Here is a 6,155-nt window from a genome sequence, read left to right as displayed (position 1 = left end):
CCATCAGAAAACATCGATTCTCCTCCCGGGATTTGTTTCCGAGGGATCTTGTTTATTTTTTTTCAGAATAGATAATTTTTATTGTGACGAATCTGCCGCCGTTAATGACCACGTGATGCCGCATCCTGGCGTTGGAAGGGGGTGACCCATGGGGGCGGCGGAGGGACGACGGGAGAGCGGAGGGAAATGGCGTGACAGTCGAGATTAGGCGTTATTTCTATTACAGGCGGTTTAGAAAAGGAATTCTGGACGATGGGGTGATTCAGGGTGACAAGTTGTATCTGTGATTGGATTTGGGCAATGATGTATAACTCGTGATACCCCTTTGTAGCCCCCCATCATGTACAAGTTTGCAAAGTTTCCCTCCTAAAGTTCTTTTTTTTTTTTGTGCATTGGATTTTGAGGGGGAGAGAAAGTTTCCAGTAAGGCGACGAGTTCCCCTTTAATAAAAAGAGATCCCAGGAATTAGAGAGAACAAATAGGATCTCACTGAATCCACTCAAATCAAAAGGACTTTGCCCAACTTGGACTTTTCTTATAGATGCTCCAAAAAATATAAACTGGTGCAACCATCTATAAGAAAGTCGAGGCTGGGCAATTCCTTTTAATTTAAAGGGGTATTCCAGCCAGAAACCTCGTATCACCTAACCCTGAGATCGGAGGGGTAGATGATAACTACTAGATCTCTGGGGGTCTATCCCCCACCAATAGTCGGCATAGGCCTTCTCTGCTGTTCTCATCCTTGACCGCCTCTCTATTCAGGCTCCTCCTTATGGGGTCTTATACCTGAGGTCTCCCTTTCTAGCCCCCAGAGCAGGTTCTGGTGGTCAGACCCCCCATCTGATGTCATATTTATTATCATGGATTGGTAATAAATGTTACTAGGTCGAGTACCCCTTTAAAATTGCAAAAATATGTGCAGTAAAGAGGTTTAAAACCAATGGCCGATTCTTAAAGGGGTTGTCCACTAGTCGAACAAACCTTTCGGAATACCTACAGGTGCATCTCACTAAATTAGAATATCATCAAAAAGTTAATTTATTTCAGTTCTTCAATACAAAAAGTGAAATTCATATTATATAGAGTCATTACACACAGAGTGATCTATTTCAAGTGTTTATTTCTGTTAATGTTGATGATTATGGCTTACAGCCAATGAAAACACAAAAGTCATTATCTCAGTAAATTAGAGTAATTAACAAAAAAACACCTGCCAAGGCTTTGTAAGCGTTTAAGAAGGTCCCTTAGTCTGTTTCAGTAGGCTCCACAATCATGGGGAAGACTGCTGACTTGACAGATGTCCAGAAGGAAGTCATTGACACACTCCACAAGGTCCCAGAGTCTGGAGGAAGAGTGGAGAGGCCACAATCCAAGCTGCTGGAGGTCTAGTGTGCAGTTTCCACAATCAGTGATGGTTTGGGGGCCATGTCATCTGCTGGTGTAGATCCACTGTGTTTTATCAAGACCAAAGTCAGCGCAGCCATCTACCAGGAAAGTTTACAGCCCTTCATGCTTCCCTCTGCCGACAAGCTTTTTGGAGATGGAAATGTCATTCTCCAGCAGGACTTGGCCCCTGTCCACACTGCCAAAAGTACCAATACCTGGTTTACACACAACAGTATCACTGTGCTTGATTGGCAGTAAACTCGCCTGATCTTAACCCCATAGAGAATCTATTATAGAGAATCTATGGGGTATTGTCAAGAGGAAGATGAGAGACCCCAGACCCAACAATGCAGATGAACTGAAGGCTGCTATCAAAGCCACCTGGGCTTCCATAACACCTCAGCAGCCACAGGCTGATCGCCTCCATGCCACATTGCCGCATTGATGCTGTAATTGATGCAAAAGGAGCCCGACCAAGTATTGAGGCATTTACTGAACATACATTTCAATAAAGGGAAGAAAAGACTGAGTCTCATTGGCATACAAAAGTGTACATTTTATTTGTTACAAAAAAGGTAAACAGTAAGTTATTATATAGTAAATTGGTTACAACAGCCTCTTGAAAAAGCAATACCTCCTCCAGCGAAACGCGCGTCGAGGTGTTTCTGGCCATCAGTTTTACCTTGCAGTGCTCCACAGTTTACTCTGACCTGGTAAGATCTACTATAGGATTTGCTGCCTAAACATGAATTATGGCACCTTTTGCCTTTCACATGCTTACATTATGCAGCACCATTGCTATGATTCTTGATGCTTTACCATCTGCAGAGGGTATTTCCCCTTAATCAGGTCATTTCTGTGGCACTATGCACTTTTGTTGTATCCAATTTACTATATAATAACTTACTGTTTACCTTTTTTGTAACAAACTTTACACTTTTGTATGCCAATGAGACTCGGTCTTCTCTTCCCTTTATTCTTCTGTTTGAGTTGGCATTTTTACCAATACCAGTCTACTTTTTGACTGGTACTTGTGGCATGGTTTGCTGCTATATGTATTGGGTCTTTGTTTGACTGAACATACGTTTCAGTAGGCCAACATTTTTCAAGCTGTTGTTATAAAGTATTCTAAATTACTGAGATAATGACTTTTGTGTTTTCATTGGCTGTAAGCCATAATCATCAACATTAACAGAAATAAACACTTGAAATTGATCACTCTGTGTGTAATGACTCTATATAATATAGGAGTTTCACAAATTTTTGTATTGAACTGAAATAAATTAACTTTTTGATGATATTCTAATTTAGTGAGATGCACCTATATGTTTTCTCCTAGTAATATAATAACACCTATAATCACCTCTGACTGGTGTCGGTGCTGTTCCAGCGGTGTCTGCACTCTCCTTTCCTATGGATGTAATTGACATCCAATGGAAGTGACAGCTACGGCTGCTCTCTCACCTCCTCTGGGCGTCTTGATTTTTCCAAAGGAGGAGAGAGCAAAGACAGCTCTGATTGGTGACAATGTCACACAATCCCCAGGAGAACAAGTGCTGACACCGCTGGAACAGCGCTGGCATCGGAGATGAGTATAGGTGTTATTATATTACTGGGATTGAGAAAGGGTTGTCCGAGTAGTGGAAAACACATTTAAAGGGAATGTCTGGGAAAAAAAGAATAGTTTCTCAGGTGCTTGAATCTGTAAAAACTAACTGATACTTATCTAACATCGCGCCTCATGGATCCAGCGAAGGTGGCTCTGTGGTTTGCGCTGACACAGAGGTAACGTCGCTGTTCCACCAGCAGCGGGATCACTGTGACCTGTGATTGGCCGCAGCGGTCAGGTAACTTAAGCAGCAACGTCATGGGATGTTTTTCTCAAGTCACCTGATCGCTGCTGCCAGTCACAGGCTGCTACTGGTGGAACGGCGACGTCACCTCTGTGTCAGCTTAGACCACGGAGCCGCCATCGCTTTGGTCCAGGTGGTTGCTCGTAGTTAAGTATCAATTAGTTATTTTTTTTATAGATCCAAGCATCTGGGAAACTTTTTTTTTACCCAGACAACCCCTTTAAATATAGGACCTGCTGCTGGTTGAACGGTTAGGTCTCCTCTGTATCAGCGCAGACCACGGAGCCACCTGCACTGGATCCAGGCGTGTTCTGATAGTTGAGTATCAGTTTGTTATTCTTTACAGATCTATGCGCCTGGGAAACTTTTGCCCGGATAACCCCTTTAAGAGTAGGTTATCATTATCAGATTACAATGTGGAATAAATCATGATTAAATGGGGTTGTCCCATCTGGGAATCTTGTGGAACATCGATAGTATTTGCTATACATGTCCAGTAATGTAGTTCCCCATCTTTTGTCTGCGGCATCTCTGAAAATGTTCAGAAACCTCCACTGTGTCCAAAAAATCCAGTAAAAGTAAAACAGAAGGTAAAAGAGAGGGAGGAGGGGGGTGCAGCTGCAGAGTCTTCATGAGTCTGTGAGTGACTGCTGTGAGAGGGGAGAAGGAGCAGCACAGAGGAGACATCCCATTGCCCAGAGCTCACAGCACAGGTTTTACATCACACCAGAACAGCCTGCCGACCAGACAGGGGGCTGAGACACCCCCTTTAAATTGACAGAATTTAGCCAATTTTCAGCACTTTTTCTTGACGCCTTGACAGTCAGACTTGTCAGGACTTGCAGGACGCAGGGATCATATACCGTAGATGTCCCAGTTCTCCAAGTACAACTTTCGAAACTCTGACTTTTAAAGGCTCGATAAATGTATGCGGAACAGTGAACGGTTGGAAGGTAAACATGATTATGCAAAATATCGATAGATAAGAGTGAAATCCCGCACCGTGTCTCCCATCGCTGGGGGGAATAACCCTCAGATAGAAATTAAGGAATGACAAGCAGAGGACCCGCGATGGGAGGCGAAGAACACACTCAATTACAGCAATCAGCGCGATGCGGAGGGGAGATTGCGGGCAGCGCTGCGTGCAGACATCTTCGGGGACATTGTTAGATCGAGATGTTCTTCAAAAGCAGCAAGAAAAAAAAAAGAGATTACAGTGTAACTAGATTTCTTTTCTGTATCCTACATATATTCATTTATTCCTGGTTCGCCCATTCTGGTGCCGTAAGACTCCATATCTGGAACGTGGAAGCGCTGTGGGCACTCGATCGGGCACCCGGTAACATCTCCATACTGAGGGCATCTCAAGTGCCTGCCAAAATGGGATTTTCTGTTTTGCTAAGATATAATGCCCCTATAACAGATGTAACGGTGCCCCCCTAATGATGGCCACATCACCCCTATGACAGAACCATCCAGGGTGCCCCCGTAATGATGGCCACATCACCCCCATGACAGAACCATCCACGGTGCCCCCATAATGATGGCCACATCGCCCCTATGACATAACCATCCACGGTGCCCCCATAATGATGGCCACATCACCCCCATGACAGAACCATCCACAGTGCCCCCATAATGATGGCCACATTGCCCCCATGACAGAACCATCCACGGTGCCCACATAATGATGGCCACATCGCCCCTATGACATAACCATCCACGGTGCCCCCATAATGATGGCCACATCGCCCCTATGACATAACCATCCACGGTGCCCCCATAATGATGGCCACATCGCCCATATGACATAACCATCCACGGTGCCCCCATAATGATGGCCACATCGCCCCTATGACATAACCATCCACAGTGCCTCCATAATGATGGCCACAGCTCCCCCATAATGATGGCCACATCGCCCCCATGACAGAACCATCCACGGTGCCCCCATAATGATGGCCACATCGCCCCCATGACAGAACCATCCATGGTGCCCCCATAATGATGGTCACATCGCCCCTATGACAGAACCATCCACGGTGCCCCCATAATGATGGCCACATCCCCCCTATGACATAACCATCCACAGTACCCCCATAATGATGGCCACATCGCCCCCATAATGATGGCCACATCGCCCCCATGACAGAACCATCCACGGTGTCCCCATAATGATGGCCACATCGCCCCCATGACAGAACCATCCATGGTGCCCCCATAATGATGGTCACATCGCCCCTATGACAGAACCATCCACGGTGCCCCCATCATGTTGGCCACATCGGCCCTATGACATAACCATCCACGGTGCCCCCATAATGATGGCCACATTGCCCCTATGACAGAACCATCCATGGTGCCCCCATAATGATGGCCACATTGCCCCATGACAGAACCATCCACGGTGCCCCCATCATGATGGCCACGTCAGCCCTATGACAAAACCATCCACGGTGCCCCCATAATGATGGCCACATTGCCCCTATGACAGAACCATCCACAGTGCTCCCATAATGATGGCCACATCGCCCCTATGACAGAACCATCCACGGTTCCCCCATAATTATGGCCACATCGCCCCTATGACATAACCATCCACGGTGCCCCCATAACAGATCTATTTGCAATGCACCTACAACAGTGTTATATTTAGTGCCCCCATAATTCAGCCAAAGTCCGGCTGCAATGCACCTATAACAATACTACTCCAACTATACAGTGCCCCCATAATAGATCTCGCCACATTGTCCATTATACAGTGCCATTATAAGAGCAGATTCTGCCACAGTGCCCTCGTAATCAGGAACAAAGGTACGGGGGCAACGAGCCACTGTCCTATCCTGCTGCGATACCTTGGGCAGCTCTAAACACCGAGCACTCATAGTTGTAGCTGCATTGCCTCTATAGCAAAGT

The sequence above is a fragment of the Phyllobates terribilis genome, unplaced genomic scaffold (assembly GCF_046119375.1).
Source record: "Phyllobates terribilis strain yellow unplaced genomic scaffold, ASM4611937v1 Scaffold_8__6_contigs__length_399053987, whole genome shotgun sequence".
Classification (NCBI taxonomy): domain Eukaryota; kingdom Metazoa; phylum Chordata; class Amphibia; order Anura; family Dendrobatidae; genus Phyllobates; species Phyllobates terribilis.
The sequence above is the reverse complement of the archived record's forward strand: the minus strand, read 5'-3'. Positions refer to the sequence as shown.